This window comes from Pristiophorus japonicus, chromosome 5 (assembly GCF_044704955.1).
Source record: "Pristiophorus japonicus isolate sPriJap1 chromosome 5, sPriJap1.hap1, whole genome shotgun sequence".
Classification (NCBI taxonomy): Eukaryota; Metazoa; Chordata; class Chondrichthyes; family Pristiophoridae; genus Pristiophorus; species Pristiophorus japonicus.
Window position 1 is genome coordinate 256,502,390 of NC_091981.1, and position 25,927 is coordinate 256,528,316.

Sequence of the window (25,927 nt, forward strand, 5' to 3'; positions counted from 1 at the left end):
CAGGCGTTGAACGATATTTTGTCCTGCTAGAAGATAGAGTGAAGGAGGGTAAAGCCAGCATTTGAGGAAATGTGTGCCATGTGAGAGAGCTGAAGTAATAGATGTGAGGGGTATGAGGCTGCTAAAGTGTGAGGGGTATGAGGCTGCTAAAGTGTGAGGGGTATGAGGCTGCTAAAGTGTGAGGGGTATGAGGCAGCTAAAGTGTGAGGGGTATGAGGCTGCTAAAGTGTGAGGGGTATGAGGCTGCTAAAGTGTGAGGGGTATGAGGCTGCTAAAGTGTGAGGGGTATGAGGCAGCTAAAGTGTGAGGGGTATGAGGCTGCTAAAGTGTGAGGGGTATGAGGCTGCTAAAGTGTGAGGGGTATGAGGCTGCTAAAGTGTGAGGGGTATGAGGCTGCTAAAGTGTGAGGGGTATGAGGCTGCTAAAGTGTGAGGGGTATGAGGCTGCTAAAGTGTGAGGGGTATGAGGCTGCTAAAGTGTGAGGGATATGAGGCTGCTAATGTGTGAGGGGTATGAGGCTGCTAAAGTGTGAGGGGTATGAGGCTGCTAAAGTGTGAGGGGTATGAGGCTGCTAAAGTGTGAGGGATATGAGGCTGCTAAAGTGTGAGGGGTATGAGGCTGCTAAAGTGTGAGGGTATGAGGCTGCTAAAGTGTGAGGGGTATGAGGCTGCTAAAGTGGAGGAATGGGGTTTCAGAGTTGTGCAAGTAACTGCTGTGAGTCATAATGCCAGATGTCAAATGACAGCCTCCCTTCAGCAAAAAGCTTTGTAGAAATGTTACTGTAAGAGGGTGAAGAAGGGAAGCTAGATAACTACACAAGAGAGGTGACACGTTCAATGTGTTACCGTGCACCCTCTGCTGAGGATGTGAAGCTTGCATTGGCACAAGAACGATGAAGCAAAGTGGCCTTCTTTTGTGTTTAGATTTCGTGATTCCAGGGCCACCAAGGGACAGCTTGCCCCTGAGTAAATGTCCAATATAGACTGAAGCCCTTCCTAAAGCCACTGTAATACAGGTACAGCATCGAAAATCCGGAGTTCCGGAATCCGTACTGTTCCGGAATCCAGACCCGCCGCCACCCGCCCCGCTCCGCCGCTGGACTCCCCGACCTCAGACCACTGCCGACCTCTCCCCCCCCGGGCCGATCCCCCGCCTCGGGCTGCCCCACCCGACCCCCCACCCACCGCCGCTTGGCCACTCAACCTCCCCTCCCCTCCCCTCCCCTCAATTACCTTACTGGGCCCAGGCATTTCTGGACTCGGGACGCCGGAAAGACATTCCGAAGTCTGGAAATACCCGAACCTGGGTTCGGGCGTTTCCAGATTCAGGAGGTCAGAAAGACGTTCCAAAGTCTGTAAATACACAGAATCCGGAACGGTCCCGAGCCTTCCAGATTTTCGACGCTGTACCTGTACTACCTTACTGCTAGATCCTGGACCTTGCATGTGGGTAAATGTAGAGAAGATGTTCCCACACGTGGGGAAGACCAGAACTAGGGGGCATAATGTAAGATAGTACCAATAAATCCAATAATCAATACTGGAAAAACTTATTTATTCAGAGAGTGGTGGAATGGTTGAGGCAAATAGCATAGATGCATTTAAAGGGAAGCTAGATAAATACATGAGGGAGAAAGGTATACAAAGATATGCTGATAGGTCTAGATGAAGTAAGGTGGGAGGGGACTCGTGTGGAGCATGAACACCAGCATAGACCAGTTGAGCCGAATGACCTGTTTCTGTGCTGTAAAATTCTATGTGGGCTGCGAGCAGCATCCATGTTCCACTTCTAGGGACCGACATGTGACCTATAGGAGAGCAGTTTATATCAAACATTCGCTGTTGAAACATCATTTCATGAGCAGGATGTGTAAAAGCAATATAAAATTATTTAAATCTTACTTATCTCGAGCAAGATTAATTCACAAGCAGGCTACAGCAATCTCACCATCAGGCACTTGCTGTAATAAGTGGTCCTCTGGAGTGTTCAAGCATGAGCTGCAGCAAAATAAATATTTGAGTCAAATAATGATTTCAGCAAGAGGCAAGCATAAAGCTCCTAACTTATTAATGTTCAGTCGAGTCCCCTTGAACATCTAAAGAGGACTTCGCATTTACATTCATTCCCCTATTACCCAGAGTGATTTATAAACAAGGTTAGCAAAAGAAGCAATTTCTGAAATGTCTTCCTGCTAGCTCACAAAGCCAACTCCTGCTGATTTTTCCTCTCACTGAGTAATCATTTCTCAGCTATTTTAAAGTACACTATAATTAGCTGAAAATGATGCTGTGGGCCATAAGCTTCTCCGAGACTCGCCTCTGCGAAAGGATATCGTATCTGCTTCTTTGGAGTATAATTTTGCAAAATAAATTGCTCTCTTTACAGAGGAATTTCATCTTTGCACAGCTCCAATGTATGTGCATCCACGGGGACATATCTCAAAGAGAAAGAATCTCTCTCTTCTAAATCTCAATGGTCTATTGGACAAAATACAGCCCCATGTTTGATACTGAGCCAAGAGATGGCATTGAGCATAGAATTTCATAGGATATACAGCACAGAAACAGGCCATTCAGCCAAACCAGTCCATGCTGGCGTTTATGCTCCACTCACGCCTCCTCCCCTCTTTCCTCATCTAAATCTATCAGCATGATCCTCTATTCCCTTCTCCCTCATATGCTTGTCTAGCCTCCCCTTAGATGCATCTATACTATTCGCTTCAACCACGCTCTGTGGTAGCTGTTATGTATTTAACCCCTTGCAACCTGTATTACACCACCACCAGAGGGCCTACCTGTTGGAGTCCCAAATGGTCCCAGCATCCCTTGGGAGCACGGTATATAAGCAGGCCACCCACTGCACTCTGGAATCTCATTAAAGGAGCTAAGGTCATACTTGCTCATTGTACACAGTACTCAGTTTCATCCTTTATTATGAGCTTATCAATTGGCGACGAGGTAACGAACAACCATTCGAAAATGCAAAGAACAGTTGGTATCCTGGAGAAGTTCTCAGAAGGGGACGATTGGGAGGCCTTCGTGGAGAGACTCGACCAATACTTTGTGGCCAACGAGCTGGAAAGGGACAAGAACGCTGCCAAACGAAGGCCGATCCTCCTAACTGTCAGTGTGACAACAACTTATGGCCTCAAGAAGAATTTTCTAGCTCCGGCAAAACCAACAGCTAAATCCTATGAAGAATTGTGTACGCTGGTCTGGGAGCCCCTAAATCCTAAGGAAAGCGTTTTGATGGCGAGATATCGGTTCAACATGTGTCAATGGTCGGAGGGCCAGGAAGTGGCGAGCTATGTCGCCAAACTAAGGCACCTTGCAGGACATTGTGAATTTGAAGGATCCCTAAAACAAATGCTTAGAGACTTTTTTGTACTGGGCATTGGCCATAAGGCAATCCTTCGCAAACTGTTAACCATTGAAACTCCGAATCTAAGTAAAGCCATAACGATAGCCCAGGCATTTATGTCCACCAGCAACAACACCAAACAGATTTCGCAGAGCAAAAAAGTTGCGGCCAGTACCGTGAACAGTCGTTTTCAAGCAGGAATATACTTAGCAGAATGTACACACTGGTGCTGCTGCCCGACCTCAGGTGACCCAGAGACCGCCATCAATCAATAATGTGAAACAGTTAACACCGTGGTGTCACTGTGGAGGTGATCATTGGACCCATCAATGCCGCTTCAAGTACTATGCATGCAACGGTTGCAGAACCATGGGATACCTCCAGCGAATGTGTAGGCGAGCTGCAAACCCTGCAAACCACCACGTTGCAGAGGACGATCGATCCACTGTGGATCAGACTGAATCGGAGACTCGAACCGAGGAGGCAATAGTGTACGGGGTACAAACATTCACCACGAAATGTCCACCAATAATGTTGAAAGTTGAACTGAATGGAATTCCAGTATCGATGGAAGTGGACACGGTGCGAGTCAATCCATAATGAGTAAAAAAGGCCTTCGACAGGCTGTGGTGCAACAAGGCACACCGGCCCAAGCTCAGCCCCATTCACACCAAACTAAGGACTTACACCAAGGAATTAATCCCTGTAATTGGCAGTGCAGAAGTCAAAGTCTCCTATGATGGAGCAGTACATGAACTCCCACTGTGGATTGTGCCAGGGTATGGCCCCACATTGTTTGGCAGAAGCTGGCTGGGAAAAAGCCGCTGGAACTGGGATGACATCCGAGCGCTCTCGTCCGTCAACGACACCTCATGTGCCCAGCTTCTGAGCAAGTTTCCATCGTTGTTTGAGCCAGGCATTGGAAGCTTCTCAGAGGTGAAAGTGCAGATTCATTTGGTTCCTGGTACATGACCCATCCACCACAAGGCACGGGCGGTACCGTATATGATGCGTGAGAAAGTGGAAATTGAGCTGGACAGGCTGCAGCGAGAAGGCATCATCGCGCCAGTGGAATTCAACAAATGGGCCAGTTTGATTGTCCCGGTACTTAAAGAGGATGGCACAGTCAGAATTTGTGGGGACTATAAAGTAACGATTAACCGTTTTTCGCTACAGGACCACTACCCGCTACGCAAGGCAGATGACCCATTTGTGACTCTGGCTGGAGGGAAGACGTTCATCAAGCCGGATCTGACCTCGGCCTACATGACCCAGGAGCTGGAGGAGCCTTCGAAAGGCCTCACCTGCATCAACATGCACAAAGGTCTGTTCATCTATAACAGATGCCCGTTTGGGATTCAGTCGGCCGCGGCAATCTTCCAACAGAACATGGAGAGCCTGCTAAAGTCGGTTCCTCGCACTGTGGTTTTCCAGGACGACATACTGGTTACAGGTCAGGACACCATCGATCACTTGCAGAACCTGAAAGAGATTCTTAGTCGGTTGGATCGTGTGGGGCTCAGGTTGAAATGCTCGAAGTGTGTTTTCCTGGCGCAGGAGGTCGAGTTCTTGGGAAGAAGAATCGCAGCAGACGGCATCAGACCCACCGACGCCAAGACGGAGGCCATCAAGAACTCTCCGAGACTACAGAACGTGATGAAGCTGCGGTCGTTCCTGGGACTCCTTAACTATTTTGGTAATTTCCTACCTGGGTTAAGCACCCTGCTAGAACCCCTACATGCGATACTGTGCACGGGAAACGACTGGGTATGGGGGAATTCACAAGAGGCTGCCTTTACGAAAGCCAGAAATCTGTTCTGTTCTGTCTTGTATAACCCTTGTAACAGATTAATGCTGGCTTGCGATGCGTCATCATACGAGGTCGGGTGTATGTTGCAAGAGGCTAACGAATCGGGGATTTTGCAACCGGTCGCTTATGCGTCCAGGAGTTTGTCCAAGACCGAAAAGGCCGACAGCATGGTTGAAAAAGACGTTGTGGCGTGCGTTTACAGGGTAACAAAAATGCACCAGTACTTATTTGGCCTCAAGTTTGAGCTTGAAACTGACCACAAGCTGTTCATATCGCTGTTCTCTGAGAGCAAAGGAATTAACACCAATGCCTCTGCCCGCATCCAAAGATGGGTGCTCACGCTGTCGGCATACAACTATGTAATCCGCCACAGACTGGGCACAGAGAACTGTGCAGATGCTCTCAGTCGGCTGTCATTGGCCACCACTGGGATGGAAATGGCACAGCCAGTAGACTTGCTCATGGTCATGGAGGCATTTGAGAACGAGAAGTCCCCCTTCACAGCCCGCCAGATCAGGACCTGGATCAGCCAGGATCCTTTAATGTCCTTGGTAAAAAACTGTGTCCTCCATGGGAGCTGGTCCAGTGTCCCAGCGGAGATGCAGGAGACAATTAAGGCGTTCCACAGGTGCAAAAACGAAATGTCCCTGCAGGCGGACTGTCTGTTGTGGGGCAATCGCGTGGTCTTGCCCAAGAAAGGCAGAGATACGTTCATTTGTGAACTACACAGCACCCACCCAGGTATTGTAATGATGAAAGCCATAGCCAGATCGCATGTATGGTGACCCGGCATCAATTCAGATTTAGAGTCATACATACGCCAGTGCAACACTTGCTCTCAGCTGAGCAATGCACACAGAGAAGCACCTCTAAGTTTGTGGTCGTGGCCCTCCAAACCATGGTCGAGGATCCATGTGGACTATGCAGGCCCATTTCTAGGCAAAATGTTTTTGGTTGTCGTGGAAGCTTACTCAAAATGGATTGAATGTGCGATAATGTCTGTAAGCATGTCCGCGGCCACTATTGAAAGCCTACGAGCCATGTTTGCCACGCACGGCCTGCCTGATGTCCTGGTCAGTGACAATGGGCCGTGTTTCACCAGTGCTGAATTCAAGGAATTCATGACCCGCAATGGGATCAAGCACATCACATCTGCCCCATTCAAGCCCGCATCCAACGGCCAGGCAGAACGGGCAGTTCAGACTATCAAGCAATGCTTGAAACGTGTGTCGGAATGCTCCCTGCAGACCCGGCTGTCCCGAATGCTGCTCAGCTACCACACCAGACCCCACTCACTCACCGGAGATCCCCCAGCCGAGTTGCTCATGAAAAGGGCGTTCAAAACAAGGCTCTCTCTTGTCCACCCTGATCTCCATGATCACATGAAGGGCAGACGGCATCAACAAAGTGTGTACCATGACTGCGCAAATTTTTCACGCGATATTGAGATAAATGATCCTGTGTTTGTACTCATTAATTATGGACATGGTCCCAAATGGCTCGCTGGCACGGTCACAGCTAAAGAGGGGAATAGGGTGTTTCAGGTCAAACTGGCCAATGAACTAACGTACAGAAGACACTTGGACCAAATCAAATTGCGGTTCACCAACAGCTATGAACAAACCGAAGAAGACACCACCAACTTTGACCCTCCAACACACACATAACTGGCAAATGACATCACGGTTGACCACGAAGCCGAACTCTCCATCCCCAGCAGCCCGGCAAGGCCAGCTGCCCAGCAGCCCAGTGAAGAACGAACCAACTCACCCACACCCGCATTTGTACTAAGACAATCGACTAGGGAGAGAAAAGCCCCAGATCATCTCACCTTGTAAATAAGTGTACTATTGATTTCACGGGGGAGTGATGTTACGTAGTTAACCCCTTGCAATCTGTATCACACCACTACCAGAGGGCCTACCTGTTGGAGTCCCAAGGGATCCCAGCATCCCTTGGGAGCACGGTATATAAGCAGGCCACCCACGAAGTACCTGCACTCTGGAGTCTCATTAAAGGAGCTAAAGTCACACTTGCTCATTGTACACAATACTCAGTTTCATCCTTTATTATGAGCTTATCAATAGCGAGTTCCACATTCTCACCACTCTTTGCCAAAAAAAGTTTCTTCTGAATTCCCTATTGGATATCTTGGTGACTATCTTATATTGATGGCCTCTAGTTATGCTCTTCCCCACTTGTAAACAGTCTCTCTGTATCCACTCGATCAAACCTTTCATAATTTTAAAGACCTCTATTAGGTCACCCCTCAGCCTTCTTTTTTTCTAGAGAAAAGAGACCCAGTCTCTTCATCCTTTCCTGATATGTAAATCCTAGCATTTCTGGTATCATCCTTGTAAATCTTCTCTGCGTCCTCTCGAGTGCCTCTATATCCTTTTTATAATGTGGCGACCAGAACTGTACGCAGTACTTTAAGTGTGGTCTAACCAAGGTTCGATACAGGTTTAGCATAATTTCCCTACTTTTCAATTCTATCCCTCTAGAAATAAACCCTAGTGTTTGCTTTGCTTTTTTTATGACTTTGCTAACCTGTGTTGCAACTTTTAGTCATTTGTGTATTTGTACTCCATGATCCCTTTTTTCCTCTACCTCACCTGGACTCTCATCTTCCAAGTAGTAAGTGATCTCTTTATTCTTCCCACCAAAATGTAATACCTCACATTTATCTGTGTTGAACTTCCTTTGCCAATTACATGCCCATTCTACAAGTTTATTAATGTCCTCCTGTAATTTGTTGCAGTCCTCCTCAGTATTGACTATCCCCCCATTATGTGTTTAACCCTTTGTAACTTGCATTACACCTGACCACCAGAGGGCCTATCAATTGGAGTCCCAAGGGATCCCAGAATTCCTTGGGAGCACAGTATATGAACAGGCTAGCCAAGAGGTACCTGCTTTCTGGAACCTTAATAAAGGAGCTAAGATCACACTTGCTCATTACACACAGTACTCAGTCTCACCAGTTAGTATGAGTGTAACACTCCCTAATTTAGTGTCATCCGCAAATTCAGAAATTATGTTTTTAATTCTAAAGTTTAAATCGTTAATGTAAATTATGAACCACAGTGGTCCCAGCACTGATCCTTGTGGAACACCACTACCCACCTTCTGCCACTGTGAATAGCTACCTTCTACCCCTACTCTCGGCTTTCTGTCTTGAAGCCAGCTAGCTATCCATTCTGCTACTTGTCCCCTGACTCCGCATTCTCTGACCTTCTTCATCAGTCGATTATGGGCCACCATATCGAAGGCCTTTTAAAAATCTAGATGAATTATACCGACTGCATTTACATTATCTACTCTTTCTGTTAGCTCTTCAAAAAATTCAATGAGATTGGTCAAGCGAAACTTTCCCTTTCGAAATCCATGCTGACTATTCATTACAGGTAAAATGTCCAAAATCTGGAATCCTCGGTACTGAGTCCATTCCGGTTTTTGGGTTTTTCCGGATTTCAGACAAGAAAATCAATAGTCTGAAATCCAGAATCCTCGACCGATTCCGTGCCGGGTTTTGATCGGCGAGGTCCGAAATCCGGCAAAACCCAAAATCCGGCACGGCTTCGGTCGAGGATTTTGGATTTCAGACTTGATTTTCTTATCTGAAAATCGGAATCCCCAACCGAATCCGTGCCTTGCCTCAAAAATGTCCAGTTTTCAGACAACAATTTCAGATTCCGGATGACTCCATCAGCTATACGCAAAATGTCTGTTTTTTTTGGCAATTCTGGTTATCTGAGTGTTGGATTCGGGATTGATATGTCCTTACTATACGGAATAAATGCACACGAAGCCCATACTTGAGAGAAGGTCACTCTGTGACCAGTTACCTTTATTACCAAGACCTCAAGTGAAGAAGGCGGGTGGAGCTTCCCCTTTTATACCTGAAAGTCCAGGTTAGGAGTGTCTCTCACAAGTTCACCCCCTTGTGGTCAATGTTCTCAAGATGTACAACTTAGGTCAGCTTATACATGGGTTACAATGATAGTTGAATACATTACATCACCTCCCCCCCAAAGTCTTATTGGGATCACAGATTAAGTCTCTCTGGTGGTTTATGCTCCCTTGTAGAGCGTCTGAGTTGGGGCTCCGGTTGTTGGGCGCTGGCCTGAGTGTCTGCTGTTTGCGGTGCCTCAGGCCTATCCGGACTGCCCACAGTGACTGGGCTCTCCTCCACTTGGTTCTGGTGTTCGGTCACCTGTGGTAAAGTAAATTCTATGTCGTGTTCTTCCTCTGCTTCTTCTATGGGGTTGCGGAATTTCCTTTTAGTTTGATCCACGTGTTTGCGGCAGATTTGTCCATTGGTAAGTTTAACTACCAAAATCCTATTCCCCTCTTTGGCAATCACAGTGCCTGCAAGCCATTTGGGCCCTGCAGCGTAATTAAGGACAAAAACAGGGTCATTGACATCAATACATCACGCCCTCGCATTCCTGTCATGGTAGTCACATTGTGACTGACACCTGCTCTCAACAATTTCTTTCATAGTAGGTTGTATAAGGGATAACCTGGTTTTGAGCATTCTTTTCATTAGCAGCTCTGCGGGTGGAACTCCTGTGAGCGAGTGTGGTCAGGATCTATTGGCCAACAGGAGGCGTGATAAGTGGCTTTGTAGGGAACCCCCTTGTATTCTGTTTGATTATCTGCACTGCTCATTCCGCCTGGCCGTTTGAGGCCGGCTTGAACGGTGCCGTTCTGTCATGGTTGATTCCATTACCTGCCATGAAGACCTGGAATTCAGAGCTTGTGAAGCACGGGCCATTGTCGCTGACCAAGATATTCAGTCGACCATGGGCGGCGAACATTGCCCGTAGACTTTCTACCGTGGCAGAGGATGTGCTTGAATTTAAAATGGCACACTCAATCCATTTGGAGTAGGCGTCTACTACAACCAAAAACATTTTTCCCATGAAAGGAACTGTGTAATCCAAATGGATGCGTGACCATGGTTTGTCGGGCCAGGACCAGGGGCTAAGGGGGGCTTCCCTGGGTGCGTTGCCCAGCTATGCACACATGTTGCACCTGCGAACACAAAGTTCCAGGTCTGCATCTATCCCTGGCCACCAAACGTGTGACCTGGCAATAGCCTTCATCATGACAATGCCCGGGTGCTCATTGTGAAGTTCTCTGATAGACACCTCTCTGCCCATCTGGGGCATGACTACTCGGTTTCCCCACAGTAGGCAATCGGCCTGAATCGAGAGTTTATCCTTGCGCCTATGAAATGGTTTAAATTCCTCAGGGCATGCCCCATACGTGGCTGCCCAGTTCCCATTCAGGACACATTTCTTAACTAAAGACAGTAGCGGGTCTTTATTTGTCCAGACTTTAATCTGAAGGGCTGTCACAGGTGAGCCTTCGCTTTCGAAAGCTTCAACAGCCATGACCATCTCAGCATCATGCTTAGTTGCCCCCTCAGTGGTGGCTAGTGGGAGCCTGCTGAGTGCATCGGCGCAATTTGCAGTGCCCGGTCTGTGCCGAATTGTGTAGTCATAGGCGGCTAATGTAAGTGTCCACCTCTGTATGCGGGCCGATGCATTCACATTTATGGCCTTGTTGTCGGCCAAATGGGACGTTAGGGGTTTGTGATCTGTCTCCAGCTCAAATTTCCTGCCAAATAGGTACTGGTGAATTTTTTTTTACAGCATATACACATGCTATCGCTTCCTTTTCTACCATCCCGTAGCCCCTTTCTGCCTGGGACAGATTTCTGGAAGCATAAGCTACTGGCTGTAACTGACCATTGGCATTCACATGCTGCAACACACACCCGACCCCATAGGACGACGCATCGCACGTTAAAACAAGTTTCTTACACGGGTCATATAACATTAACAGTTTGTTGGATTATAACAAGTTGCATGCTCTATCAAATGCCCATTCCTAGCTGTCACCCCAGATCCAATTGCAACCTTTGCATAGGAGCACGTGTAGCGGCTCTAACAGCGTGCTCAATTTGGGAAGAAAGTTATCAAAATAGCTCAGGAGCCCCAGGAACGAATGCAGCTCTTCGTGTTATGGGGTCTGGATGCTCTCTGGATCGCTTCCATTTTGGATTCAGTGGGTCTGATCCCGTCTGCTGCTACCCTACCCCCAGGAATTCTACCTCTGGAGCTAAGAAGACGCACTTCGCCTTATTCAGTTGCAGCCCTACCCAGTCCAGTCTGCGTAGCACCTCCTCCAGATTGTGGAGGTGTTCTTCAGTATCGCGACCCGTGACGAGGATGTCGTCTTGAAAAACCATCGTCCTTGGAATCGACTTGAGGAGGCTTTCCATATTTCGCTGAAAGATCACGGCGGCCGAACGAATCCCGAACGGACATCTGTTATACTCAAACAACCCCTTGTTTGTTGTGATGGTGGTCAGCTTCTTTGACTCACTCGCCAGCTCCTGGGTCATGTAAGCTGAGGTCAGGTCCAATTTTGAAAAAAGTTTGCCACCGGATAGCGTCGCAAAGCGATCCTCCACTCTCGGTAGCGGATACTGGTCTTGGAGTGACACCCGATTGATGGTTGATGGTGGCCATTAATCGCCACATATCCTGACCGACCCATCCGCCTTGAGCACCGGCACGATCGGGCTCGCCCAGTCACTGAATTCGACTGGCGAGATGATGCCTTCCCTCAGCAGGCGGTCCAATTCGCATTCTATCTTTTCCCGCATCACGTACGGCACCGCTCTGGCCTTGTGGTGTACTGGCCTGACGTCTGGGTTTATGTGAATCACTGCCTTGGTCCCCATGAAAGTACCGATGCCGGATTGAAATAAGGAGTCAAATTTGTCCAGGACCTGTGAGCATGATACTCGCTCCACAGAAGAAATTGCATTGATATTGCCCCATTTCCAGTTCATGACAGCAAGCCAACTCCTCCCCAGTAGTGGGGGACCATCCCCCGGGACAATCCCGAGTGGCAACCTGTTCTCCGAATTTTTGTGGGTCACGACTACCGTGGCGCTGCCGAGCACCGGAATGATCTCCTTTGTATATGTCCGTAGCTGTGCGTCAATCGGCAATAATTTTAGCCTTGGACACCCACAACCTTTCGAACTGTTTGATACTCATCAGGGACTGGCTGGCCCCCGTGTCTAGCTCCATTAATACTGGGATGCCATTGAGGAGCACTTTCATCATTATCGGTGGTGTCCTGGTATATGAACTGTATATGTGCTCCACATGAACTCGCCGAACTTCAGCTTCCGGCGATTTCACCCAGTATTCATTTGGCCTCGTAGGGCTTACATCGGGCCCGTCCTCCCCGTACATCAACCTGGCTGCAGGCTTCTTGCACATACGCGCCAAGTGACCGCTGACGTTGCAGTTTCTGCAGGTATACTGCTGATACCTGCAAGCTCTGGCTGAGTGTTTGCCTCCACAGCTCCAGCATGAGCTGGAGGCCCCGTTGTTGGAAACAAAAGGTTCATTACCAGTCGATCATCTCCAACTGTATCTGTAACTGTCCTTAAGCGCACCATTAACAGGTGTTGATGGCCCCATTACTGGCCGCATTGTCCATTGCGATGGCATGAATCGCCGTTCAGTTAGCCATTGTCTCTGTTGAATTCCCACTTTGGGTTCGACTACATGCTGGGGCATGTCCGATTGCCCTTGTCTGTCTAGAGAACTGTGTGCCGCATTAACAATGTTGACTCCCTGGTCGTTTGCCGCATTTGAGCCAAGATTTCTGTCATACATCATTCTGGTCTCTTCCTCCCCTGAGATAATTGTCTGGGCTATCAGAGTCACCGCTTCCAAGGTCAAGTCTTTGATCTCAATCAGTTTCCTGAAAACCTCAGCGTGCCCAATGCCCTCAATAAAAAAGTCTCGCAGCATCTCCGCTCTGCATGTATCTGGGAACTTACATAGGCTCGCCAGTCGCCGGAGATCTGCCACGAAGTCTGGAACGCTTTGCCCTTCTCGCCGCCGGTGCATGTAAAACCGGTGTCTCGCCTTGTGCATGCTGCTCGCTGGTTTAAGGTGTTCCCCGATCAACTTACTGAGCTCTTCGAACGTCTTGTCCGCCGGCTTCTCTGGCGCTAGAAGGTCCTTCATCAGAGAGTACGTTCTGGATCCACAAACCATCAGGAGATGAGCCCTGCGTTTGTCAGCCGAATCCTGTCCCAACCATTCCTTAGTGACAAAACTTTTCTGTAGTCTCTCAATAAAGTCGTCCAAATCATCACCAACACAGTACCTCTCTTCTGTGCTGCTAGTGGCCATGCTCGCGTGGTTTAAATCCCAGTTTCTCGTCGCCAATGATATGTCCTTACTATACAGTATAAATGCACAGGAGGCTCATACTTGAGAGAAGGTCACTCTGTGACCAGTTACCTTTATTGCCAAGACCTCAAGTAATGAAGGTGGGTGGAGCTTCCCCTTTTATACATGAAAGTCCAGGTTAGGAGTGTCTCCCACAAGTTCACCCCCTTGTGGTCAATTTTCTCAAGGTGTACAACTTAGGTCAGCTTATACATGGGTTACAATGATAGTTGAATACATGACAGGGATGTTGCACCTGTATTAGATTTTTGGTTTCTCAATGTTCTTCTGTTTTCTCCTTTAGTTGGGATTCCATTATTTTTCCTACCACCAATGTTAAGCTGACTGGTCTATAATTTACTGGACATGTTCTATTCCGCTTCTTGAATATAGGTGTTACATTATCTATCTGTCTGTCCTCTGGCACTACACCTTTTTCTAACGAATTATTAAATATATATATAGTAATGCCTCTGCTATCTCTTCCCTAGATTCTTTTAAAATGCATGGATGCACCAGGGGTTTTATTCTCTTTTAGTTTGATTAGTTTATTTAATATATCCCCTCTTTTTATTTTAAATGCACTTATCTCATTACTTATCCATTCATCCAATGTCATGTCCATCTGTTCTATCTTCCTGGTAAATATTAAAGCAAAATAATTATTTTATATTTCTGCCATCTCTCTATTGTTACCTGTGGTATTATCCTATCTATTCCTTAATGGCCCTATTCCCATCCCAACCTTCCTTTTTTTATTGATGTGCCTGTAAAATATTTTACTATTTTGTTTTATGTTCCTTCATAATTTAATTTCATAGTTCCTCTTTGCCTTCCTAATGGTGTTTTGACTTCTCTCCTAATCTCTTCACATTCTCCCTTATGATGCACTCCGCTGCTGTCCATGTACTTAATGTATGCCTTTTTCCTTATCCTCAATTGTTCCCTTATGGCATTATTCATCTGTGAAGTCACATTAGTGTTTAGTTTGTTCGTTCCCTTTAGCAGAATATCATCATCATCATAGGCAGTCCCTCGAAACGAGAATGACTTGCTTCCATGCCAAAAAAGGATAAGTTCACAGGTGTCCCAATGAAGGACCTAAAATTCCAGGTCCTGAACTACATCCTGAAGGGTGCAAGATGCCTGTGTGTGGATTTTTTTATATTGTTCCTGCACTCGGTTGAACACTGTTTTAAATGTTTCCCATTGCTTTTCTACATCGGTATTTGCCAATATTGTTGCCCATTTTAGTTTCCCAAGTTCTATTCTCAGCCCCTGAAAATCAGCTTTTCTCCAATCTATTACCCTGGTTTTCGTCATACTTATGTCCTTTTCAATTATCATCTTAAAGCATTTTGTATTATGCTCACTATTGCCAAGAAGTTCCCCTACTTTTATTTCTCTTATCTAGTTATTCCCCATTACTAGATCCAATAGTGAATCCTCCGTTGTTGGGCTTTTTACACATTGGGTTATAAAGGAGTCCTGTACTCATTGTAGGAACTCCATTCCCTTATCCTCTTTACCTACTTCTTCTGACCAATTAATATTGTGGTAGTTGAAATCCCCCATGGTTATTATTCTATGTTTTTTACTCATTTCCATAATTTGTCTGCATATTTCTTCCTCTACCCCCCTTCTACTATTGGGTGGTCTATAGACTGCACCTATTAGTGTAATTGATCCTTTATTATCTTTTATCTCTATCCATATGAATTCTATTTTGTCTCACTGTTAGCTGCATCACTTTTTTCTACTGCCATTATGTTATCCCTAATAAGTACAACTAGTCCACCTCACCTTTTACCCTCTCTATTTGTTCTAAATATATTATACCCTACAATGTTTAATTCCCAGTCCTGATTTTTCTGTAGCCATGTCTCAGTAATCCCTACTATGTGTTGTTCCTCGCAATGCATCATTGCCTCCAGCTTGCCTGCTTTATTACAGATAATGTGTGCATTGCTATACAGATGGTTTAACTCATTGTTAATAGGATTTCCTCTCACTTTATGTTTAACCATCTTTTTAGAGTCCTGTCTATAACTCCATTTATTCCATTGCCATCAATGTCCTCCCTTACTTTATACTTTCCTATGCTCTTTTTTGTTGTTTTGTTTATATTTAGGCTGTTCACATTTCTTATAGGTGTTAACCCCCATTTTACAAGATTAAAGCCGTTGCCACCTCCCTATTTATCTTTTCCGCTAGGACACGGGTCCCATTCTGATTCAGGTACAGCTCCTTCCTGTCCCAGAATTGGTGCCAATGTCCCATGAAAAGGAATCCCTCTTTCCCACACCAGCCATTTAGCCAAATGTTAATTCACCTGATCTGTCTGCTTCTATGCCAATTTGCATGTGGCTTGGACAATAATTCTGTCTTTTAATTTAGAGCCTAACTCCTGATACTCTTTCAGCAGGACCTCCTCCCTATTCCTACCTATGTCATTTGTTCCAACATGGACCACTACAACTGGATTTACCCCCTCCCTTTCAAAGTTCCTTTCTATCCGCCGTGAAATATCCCTTACCCTAGCATTAGGTAGCCAACATCGGAATCCCTTTGGGATTCTCGTTCTTAGCTGTAGAGGACACTAACTTTCCCCTAATTATAGAGTCCCCTATCACTATCACATTTCTATTCTGCTCTTCTCCCCCCCCCCCCCCCCCCCCTTGGACAGCCTTCTGAGCCATGGTGCCTTAGTCTGCATTGTGGCTGTCCTCCCTGCAGTCTTTCTCCTTGTCCTCAGGTAGCAAGTACATCAGTGTCTGCCGGGCCTCCTTCTCAACCTCTCCTAAATGCCCGCTACCCAGCTCCCTAACAGTCACACCCTCACTTTCCTGAATCTGTGCTTTCCTCTGGGGTGTAACTGTATTCTGGATAAAACTTTCCAGAAGTTCCTACCCCTCCCTCATGTGTTGGAATGTCTCCAACTCACACTTCAGCTCAATGGCTCTGAGCCGGCGAGATTCAAGATGGAGACATCTCCTGCAGAGGTGTTTGCTCGGGACAGGCTCGTTGCCCACAAACTCCCATATGTTGTATTCCAGACACAGAAACCTGCTCTGCCATAACTTAGTCTAGCCTCATATTATTTAGTTAATTAAAGTATTTATTCAATGATTATTTATAGTTATATTAATTAGTTTAACCAGTTAAGCTATAAATTTAATACAGTACGTTATAGTTTTCCGGTCGTAGTTTAAACCACTGTCCTAGGTTAGAGAGAATAAAACAATGGCCCTAAAATTCTGATGTCCCGGGTCTGTAAGAAGTTCCTACGGACCCAGGAAGGCATCGGAAAAGCCGGTTTCCAGCACATAATGCGCATGCGCTGGAAACCGACATTTTCGATCTGTCAAGTTTTTGGTCTTGACAGATGGCCGCCTCTCGGAAGCAAGGACACCTGCAGGGTAAGATTTCCGATATTTACGAATATCTTGCCCATGCAAATGTCCTTTAAAATCCTGCGCCTGAAAAAGCAGGCATATAGCCTACTTTTACAGGCGCAAGTGGTTAAAAATACACATGCAAATAAAAAATAAAGTTATAAAAACACTTTTTATGTTTAAAAGCCCTCTCCACTACGGTAAGTTTATTTTAAGTGTCAATAAAAAAAATGTTTTCGAACTCGGAAAACAATTTTTTTTTGTCACAACTTTAATTTAAATGCATGTTCATTGTGTACTTTATTTTCTATTTTTTATTGGTTTTTAAGTGTTTTGGGGAGGGTTTCTCATTCATAGCAAAAGGAGTTCCGAAAGTACGGAACTCCTATTGCTATGAATAAGAAACTATACTGTACCTGATTGGCCGCTGTCATTAGAACATTACCTGCGCACGTCCCCACGTGCACGAGCTGCGCGCGCAGTCACCTCTGGGCCTCAGGCTCAGAAGTTCGGACAGTTGCAGCAGCAGCAGGTAATTGCGTATCTTTTTGCTTTTTTTTAGGTCGTTTCCCCGTGGGAAGAGGTCGAACGGAATTTCAGGGCCATTAATTCTCACCAACCAAGCATCTACCCGCTGTCCTATGACATCACTCCTTGATATTTTTTTTGCACTCTCTCTCTCTCTCCTTCACTCCTGCTCCTTTTATCCCCACCTCTCTTGCTGGCCCCCTCCCGCAATGGACTATTGCCTAATTAATATTTGTGCATATAGTTTGCCATATCATTTTGGACAAGGTGGAGGAATGCCTGCATGAAGTTAATGGAAATGACAATCCACAGAGAAGTAAAGCGGGCAGTTGATATCGGCCATTTTAAACACTCGCATAAATTCAAAATGACCCCCAAAGATTCTTCAATTGAGGTGTTACTGTCTGCAATCCAACAAACAAGGACGCAACTTTTATACCCTGAGGGAAGATGGTCCATGATCTGGCCACATGGAAAGAGGTGGCTTGGTGATGATTCTCATCTTACTCTTTTAAGGAATGGCTTCTGAAACCTGAGTTGAATTCCTCAGCCAGAGTTGCTTCTTACAGATGAAAGTGTCCGAAAACATCTGCCCCCAGCAGGGCCCGAGAAAGATCTGGCGGTAAGTCTTTGAGGCAGAGGCCTAGCATTGTGCCTCAATGGCCCCACCCCCCGCAATTCTCCTCCAGGGCATGCCTAAAAAAGGACAGCCAAACATAGAAACATAGAAACATAGAAAATAGGTGCAGGAGCAGGCCATTCAGCCCTTCTAGCCTGCACCGCCATTCAATGAGTTCATGGCTGAACATGAAACTTCAGTACCCACTTCCTGCTTTCACGCCATACCCCTTGATCCCCCGAGTAGTAAGGACTTCATCTAACTCCTTTTTGAATATATTTAGTGAATTGGCCTCAACTACTTCCTGTGGTAGAGAATTCCACAGGTTCACCACTCTCTGGGTGAAGAAGTTTCTCCTTATCTCGGTCCTAAATGGCTTACCCCTTATCCTTAGACTGTGACCCCTGGTTCTGGACTTCCCCAACATTGGGAACATTCTTCCTGCATCCAACCTGTCCAAACCCGTCAGAATTTTAAACGTTTCTATGAGGTCCCCTCTCACTCTTCTGAACTCCAGTGAATACAAGCCCAGTTGATCCAGTCTTTCTTGATAGGTCAGTCCCACCATCCCGGGAATCAGTCTGGTGAATCTTCGCTGCACTCCCTCAATAGCAAGAATGTCCTTCCTCAAGTTAGGAGACCAAAATTGTACACAATACTCCAGGTGTGGCCTCACCAAGGCCCTGTACAACTGTAGCAACACCTCCCTGCCCCTGTACTCAAATCCCCTCGCTATGAAGGCCAACATGCCATTTGCTTTCTTAACCGCCTGCTGTACCTGCATGCCAACCTTCAATGACTGATGTACCATGACACCCAGGTCTCGTTGCACCTTCCCTTTTCCTAATCTGTCACCATTCAGATAATAGTCTGTCTCTCTGTTTTTACCATCAAAGTGGATAACCTCACATTTATCCACATTATACTTCATCTGCCACGCATTTGCCCACTCACCTAACCTATCCAAGTCACTCTGTAGCCTCATAGCATCCTCCTCGCAGCTCACACTGCCACCCAACTTAGTGTCATCCGCAAATTTGGAGATACTACATTTAATCTCCTCATCTAAATCATGTAAACAGCTGGGGCCCCAGCACAGAACCCTGCGGTACCCCACTAGTCACTGCCTGCCATTCCGAAAAGTACCCATTTACTCCTACTCTTTGCTTCCTGTCTGACAACCAGTTCTCAATCCACGTCAGTACACTACCCCCAATCCCATGTGCTTTAACTTTGCACATTAATCTCCTGTGTGGGACCTTGTCGAAAGCCTTCTGAAAGTCCAAATATACCACATCAACTGGTACTCCTTTGTCCACTTTATTGGAAACATCCTCAAAAAATTCCAGAAGATTTGTCAAGCATGATCTCCCTTTCACAAATCCATGCTGACTTGGACCTATCATGTCACCATTTTCCAAATGCGCTGCTATGACATCCTTAATAATTGATTCCATCATTTTACCCACTACTGAGGTCAGGCTGACCGGTCTATAATTCCCTGCTTTCACTCTCCCTCCTTTTTTAAAAAGTGGGGTTACATTGGCTACCCTCCACTCGATAGGAACTGATCCAGAGTCAATGGAATGTTGGAAAATGACTGTCAATGCATCCGCTATTTCCAAGGCCACCTCCTTAAGTACAGAGGAAAACCAACCCAGTGTCCCACACCTTCAAGAATTATCTCAGCTCTGCATCAATGTTATTTATCTCAGACTTTCCACATTAAGAATTGCATGGTTTTGAGCATGACTTGGGGATTGAAGGACATGAGTACAAACTTAACAAGCGTGAAGTGAGAAAAGATATTGGTAAACTATTATCTCCCCATAAAGCAGTAGATATGTCGAATGAGCTTGTACCGAAAACACCTCCACTCAGATAATAGGGGAGAAACTCAATTGAGTTTCACCCATTTTTTGGGCACTAAATTAGCATTCCACATACCAATTCCACAATGGGACTTTGCAGACCGGAAGTGCACATGGAATGCGGTTTAGCCATTTTAGTTAAGGTGCTCCTTAGGTGTCCCTGGAGTCTGCCTGAAATGAAAGCTGGGCTCATTAAAATATGTAAATAGGGGTCCAGTGCTTGAATTAGGACCCCTTTGGCAAATTATTATTTGGGAGTGTTTAATTTGGTCATTCCTATACTCGCCAAGAAAACCAATATGGGAACACTCCGAAATGAGGCTGAAGCCCAGGCATTTAAAGGGATCTTTACCTCCATTAAGGTAAGTCACTGAATAGATGTTTTTTGCTAATTTATTGCCCCAGTTATTGGCTGTTTAGAAAGTCTTTAATACCATTGGTAACTGTTGGTGAGCTAGCTTTTGGCTGAAGCTGTATTCTGTCACTTCACTGGCTGCAGGACCACTGGGAAAGATGGGAACGTTGCTGGGATCACCATTGAGGCAGTCACACTAAGGGTGAATAGCAGCAGCAAGCATGCAGCACGTTCCTGCTGAGAGTCAAAGAAGTGGGCAATAGAGGCAAAGGAGGCCTTACAGGAGGAGGTGAGTGTCTTGCTACATGATCTATTACCTCCAGATAGGGTCTATCCAGTGCTGACAGCAGTAATATATTTTTTTTCATAAAATCATAGAATAGTTCAGCACAGAAGGAGGCCATCTTGCTGTCCGGAGGAGGCTGGAGTCCCCAATGGAGTGCTCTCTATGTGGGAGTCCTTCCTTTATTTATTGGGGATTTAGCCTGGGGGGTGTTGCATGGAGCAGTCCCATGCAATCGGTTTTTAAGTCGGTTCACAGATTCCCAGACCGCCTGTAATTTCTGCGCTCTAGCGGAGTCCATATGTAGAGATGTGAGGTTGCAGCCCCTCTTCCATTATTTGAAGGGGCTGCTCCTCAAATTCTGGTTGCACTTCAGTCCCACACTCCTGATCTTTGGGCACCCTGTGCAGAGAGGAGCAGGCAGATCTGAAGGCCTCCTCGTAGGACTGCTCCTGGGCACAGCCAAGGTGGCCATCAACCGGTAAAGGCAGCGGGCGGTCGAGGGGGTCGTTCAGCCTGACTGCCTGCCTCTCTTCAGTGGATACATTCGAGCCAGTGTTTCCCTGGAAATGGAGCACACGGTGTCCATCAGTACGCTCGCGACCTTCCGCAAGAGGTGGGCACCAGAGGGACTGGAATGCATCATCACCACCAGCAACCAAATTTTAATTTGATTTTAAATGTCCAAAGTTTAATTTGTTTATTTTTCAGGGGCACTTGAATTAATATTCAACCAAAAAATAGTTGTAGAGCTGTTGTGTTGGGAGTGGTTTATCCACTCGTGATGTTCACAAGACTTAATAAAACCCCAGCCAGTTGGGTTCAGGGGATCCACGATGATGCATATGGTTGTGAACGTGGTGGATGAACTGGTAATGTGTAGTGTGATTGTTAAACCTTTGCTAACAAACTAATTAGTTCTTAATAGCAATGTATAGCTATGAATTCGTAAGCAAAGAACCCATGAAGCAAATACATTACAATAGGCATGCATGAACTCCCAAATTTAGAAGCAGCCAACATGTGCTTGACAAACCTTATAGAGTTCTTCAGGAAGGTGATAAATATAGTGAATGGGACAAATACAGTGGATATGGCGTACATGGTCTTCCACAAAGCTATTGATAAGGTACTTCATAGGAAACTATTGGATATGGGGTATGGAATAAGAGGAAAGTTAGCTAATTATAGAAAAAACTGGTTAGAAGGGCAGAAATAGAGTAGGAAGTAATGGCAGTTTCTTAAAATAGTTGGAAGTGGGTAGTCCCACAGGGTTCTGATCTGGGACTGCTTCTATTCACTATAAGAACTTAAGAACATAAGAAATAGGAACAGTAGTAGGCCATACGGCCTCTCGAGCCTGCTCCGTCATTCAATAAGAATATGACTGATCTGATCATGGACTCAGGTCCACTTCCCTGCCCGCTCCCCATAATCCCTTATCCCCTTATCGTTTAAGAAACTGTCTATTTATGTCTTAAATTTATTCACTGTCCCAGCTTCCACAGCTCTCTGAGGCAGCGAATTTTACATATCCACAACCCTTTGCAGCGAAGGTTCACCAGACTGATTCCAGGGATGGCTGGGCTGTCATATGAGGAGAGACTGGATCAACTGGGCCTTTATTCACTGGAGTTTAGAAGGATGAGAGGGGATCTCATAGAAACATATAAGATTCTGACGGGACTGGACAAGTTAGATGCGGGAAGAATGTTCCCGATGTTGGGCAAGTCCAGAACCAGAGGACATAGTCTTAGGATAAGGGGTAGGCCATTTAGGACTGAGATGAGGAGAAACTTCTTCACTCAGAGAGTTGTTAACTAATGGAATTCCCTACCGCAAAGACGTGTTGATGCCAGTTCGTTGGATATATTCAAGAGGGAGTTAGATATGGCTCTTACGGTTAAGGGGATCAAGGGGTATGGAGAGAAGGCGGGAAAGGGGTACTGAAGGAATGATCAGCTATGATCTTATTCGGCTTGAAGGGCCGAATGGCCTACTACTGCACCTATTTTCCATGTTTCTATGTTTCTAAAAGAAATTTCTCCTCATCTTAGTTTTAAATGGGTGGTCCCTTATTCTAAGATTATGCCCTCTAGTTCTAGTCTCCCCCATCAATGGACACATCCTCTCTGCATCCACCTTGTCAAGCCCCCTCATAAGCTTATACGTTTCGATAAGATCACATCTCATTCTTCTAAATTCCAATGAGTAGAGGCCCAACCTACTCAACCTTTCCTCATGTCAACCCCCTCATCTCCAGAATCAACCTAGTGAACCTTCTCTGAACTGCCTCCAAACCAACTATATCCTTTCGTAAATATGGAAACCAAAACTGCACGCAATATTCCAGGTGTAGCCTCACCAATACTCTGTATAGTTGCAGCAAGACTTCCCTGCTTTTATACTCCATCCCCTTTGCAATAAAAGCCAAGATTCCATTAGCCTTCCTGATCACTTGCTGTACTGAATACTATCCTTTTGTGTTTCATGCACAAGTAGCCCCAGGTCCCGCTGTACTGCAGCACTTTGCAATCTTTCTCCATTTAAATAATAACTTGCTCTTTGATTTTTTCTGCCGAAGTGTATGACCACACACTTTCCAACATTATACTCCATCTGCCACATTTTTGCCCACTCACTTAGCCTGTCTATGACCTTTTGCAGATCTTTTGTGTCCTCCTCACACATTGCTTTTCCTCCTATCTTTGTATCATCAGCAAATTTGGCTAGTTACACTCAGTCCCTTCTTCCAAGTCGTTAATATAGATTGTAAATAGTTGGGGTCCCAGCACTGATCCCTGCAGCACCGCATTAGTTACTGGATGCCAACCAGAGAATGAACCATTTATACTGACTCTCTGTTTTCTGTTAGTTAGCCAATCCTCTATCCATGCTAATATATTACCTCCAACCCCGTGAACTTTTATCTTGTGCAGTAACCTTTTATGTGGCACCTTGTCAAATGCCTTCTGGAAGTCCAAATGCACCACATCCACTGGTTCCCCTTTATCCACCCTGTTCGTTGCATCCTCAAAGAATTCCAACTATGCACATTAATGATTTGGATATAGTGCTAGAAGGAGTGGTATCCAAAGTTGCTGATAGTACTAATATAGGAGACATAGTAATTAATTCTGAGGACCAAAAGAGGCTTCAAGGGGATAGTGATAAGATTTTGATTGATATTGATTGATAAGGATGAGCCGTCTTTCAGATGAGACAGTAAGCAGAAGCCCCGTCTGCTCTCTCAGGTGGATGTAAAAGATCCCATGGCACTATTTTGAAGAAGAGCGGGAGAGTTATCCCCGGTGTCCCAGCCAATATTTATCCCTCAATCAACATCATTAAAACAGATTATCTGGTCATTATCACACTGCTGTTTGTGGGAGCTTGCTGTGCACAAATTGGCTGCTGTATTTCCTACATTATAACAGTGACTACCCTTCAAAAAGTACTTCATTGGCTGTACAACACTTTGGGACATCCTGATGTCACGAAAGACTCTATACAAATGTAAGTCTTTCTTTCTTAAGATATTGAATTCTGCTAATACTAGTGATTGAAGCATGGACTATGCCAAATTGAAGAATAGCTTAGATCGGTGGTTAAAGGAAAGAAAATTAAAGAGATATGGAAACAGAGCAGGCACATGGCATTAGGACTACAACAACAATCACAACTTGTATTTATATAGCGTGTAATCAGACAAAAATTGACACCGAGCCAAAGAAGGAGATATTAGGACAGATGACTAAAAGGCTGGTCAAAGAGGTAAGCTTTAAGGAGTGCCTTAATAGAGAAGATAGAGGCGGTGTGGGTTAGAAAGAGAATTCCAAAGCTTGGGGCCTAGACGGCTGAAGGCACGGCTGCCAATGGTGGGGCAAAGGAAATAGGGAATGCACATAAGGCCAGAGTTGGATGGACGTAGAGATTTGGACGGTTGTAGGGCTGGAGGAGATTACTGAGACAGGGAGGGGTGAGGCCATAGAGGAATTTGAACATGAGGATGAAAATTTTAAATTGGAGGCGCTGGAGGACTGGAAGCCAATGTAGGTCAGAGTGTACAGGGGTGATGGGCGAATGGGACTTGGTGCGAGTTAGGATACTACTGATGATGTGGAGAATAAACAGCAACATGAATGCTCTCTGGCTGGCCTCCCATCTTCCTCCTTCCATAAGCTTGAGCTCTTCCAAAACTCTGCTGCTCGTATCCTATCTCACACCAAGTCCCGTATACCCATCACTCCTGTGCTCACTGACCTACATTGGGTCAATTTTAAAATTCCCTTCCTTGATTCCTAATCCCTCCATGGCCTCACCTCTCCCTATCTCTGTCATCTCCTCCAGCCCTACAGGGCTTCGATATCTCTGCGCTTCTCCAATTCTAGTCTCTTGCGCATCCCTTCTTTTAATTCAGCATTGACGACCGTGCTTTCTGCAGCCGAGACCCTAAACTCTGGAATTCTCTCCCTAAATCTCTCCACCTCGCTACCTCTGTCTCCTCCTTTAAGAAGCTCCTTAAAACCTACACCTTTGACCAAGCTTTTGTCTGTCCTAGTATCTCCTTATGTGGCTAGCTGCCATATTGTGTTCGATAACGCTCCTGTGAAGTACTTTGGAATGTTATGCTACGTTAAAGAGTTTTGGAAGAGCTCAAGCTTATGGAAGGAGGAAGATGGGAGGCCAGCCAAAGAGCATCTATGTTGCTGTTTATTTTTCTCCACATCATCAGTAATATCCTTACTCGCACCAAGTCCCATTCGCCCATCACCCCTGTACACTCTGACCTACATTGGCTTCCGGTCCTCCAGCACCTCAAATTAAAAATTTTCAACCTCATGTTCAAATTCCTCTATGGCCTCGCCCCTCCCTGTCTCAGTAACCTCCTCCAGCCCTACAACTGTCCAAAGCTCTATGTCCATTCAACTCTGGCCTCATGTGCATTCCCTACTTCCTTTGCCCCACCATTGGCAGCCGTGCCTTCAGCCGTCTAGGCCCCAAGCTTTGGAATTCTCTTTCAAACTCTATATAAATGTAAGTTGCTGTTGGTTGGGTCAAAGAGCCTATTTCTGTGTTGTAAGCTTTATATAACGTTAGGAGTTCCTACCTTTGGCTCTGGCACTTTACTCAGACAATCAGGAACTCCCAGAATCGGTGGGGATTGTGCCTTTTTCTGTGGGCTCCGCGAGACTCTTGTTGCCAATTTTGATGCAAATAGCTTACTTCACTCAGAAGATTAATAATGATGACATTTTTGACTTGAATGGTCTTGTAAAACTGCAACAGGCTAGTCCATGTTCCAATACATTTATCATTGCAAATTTTAATTGACAAAATGTGTACACAAATTGGTTGCAATTCTCCTCTTCAGGACAGAGTTCCACCAGCCCCTCTAAATCTGCCTCAAATTCCGACCCATTTCTGTTG

At 45.7% G+C, this 25,927-nt stretch overlaps 1 long non-coding RNA gene across 1 annotated transcript in view; it reads left to right on the top strand.

The window, feature by feature from the left end:
• The first annotated feature begins 17,287 nt into the window (after positions 1-17,287).
• LOC139264679 (uncharacterized) overlaps positions 17,288-25,927 on the top strand; it is a 75,486-nt gene continuing 66,846 nt past the window's right edge. Inside the window, exons 1-2 of the long non-coding RNA XR_011593397.1 lie at positions 17,288-17,373; positions 20,359-20,503. This is a non-coding gene — a long non-coding RNA (uncharacterized lncRNA). The remainder of the gene's footprint in view (positions 17,374-20,358; positions 20,504-25,927) is intronic.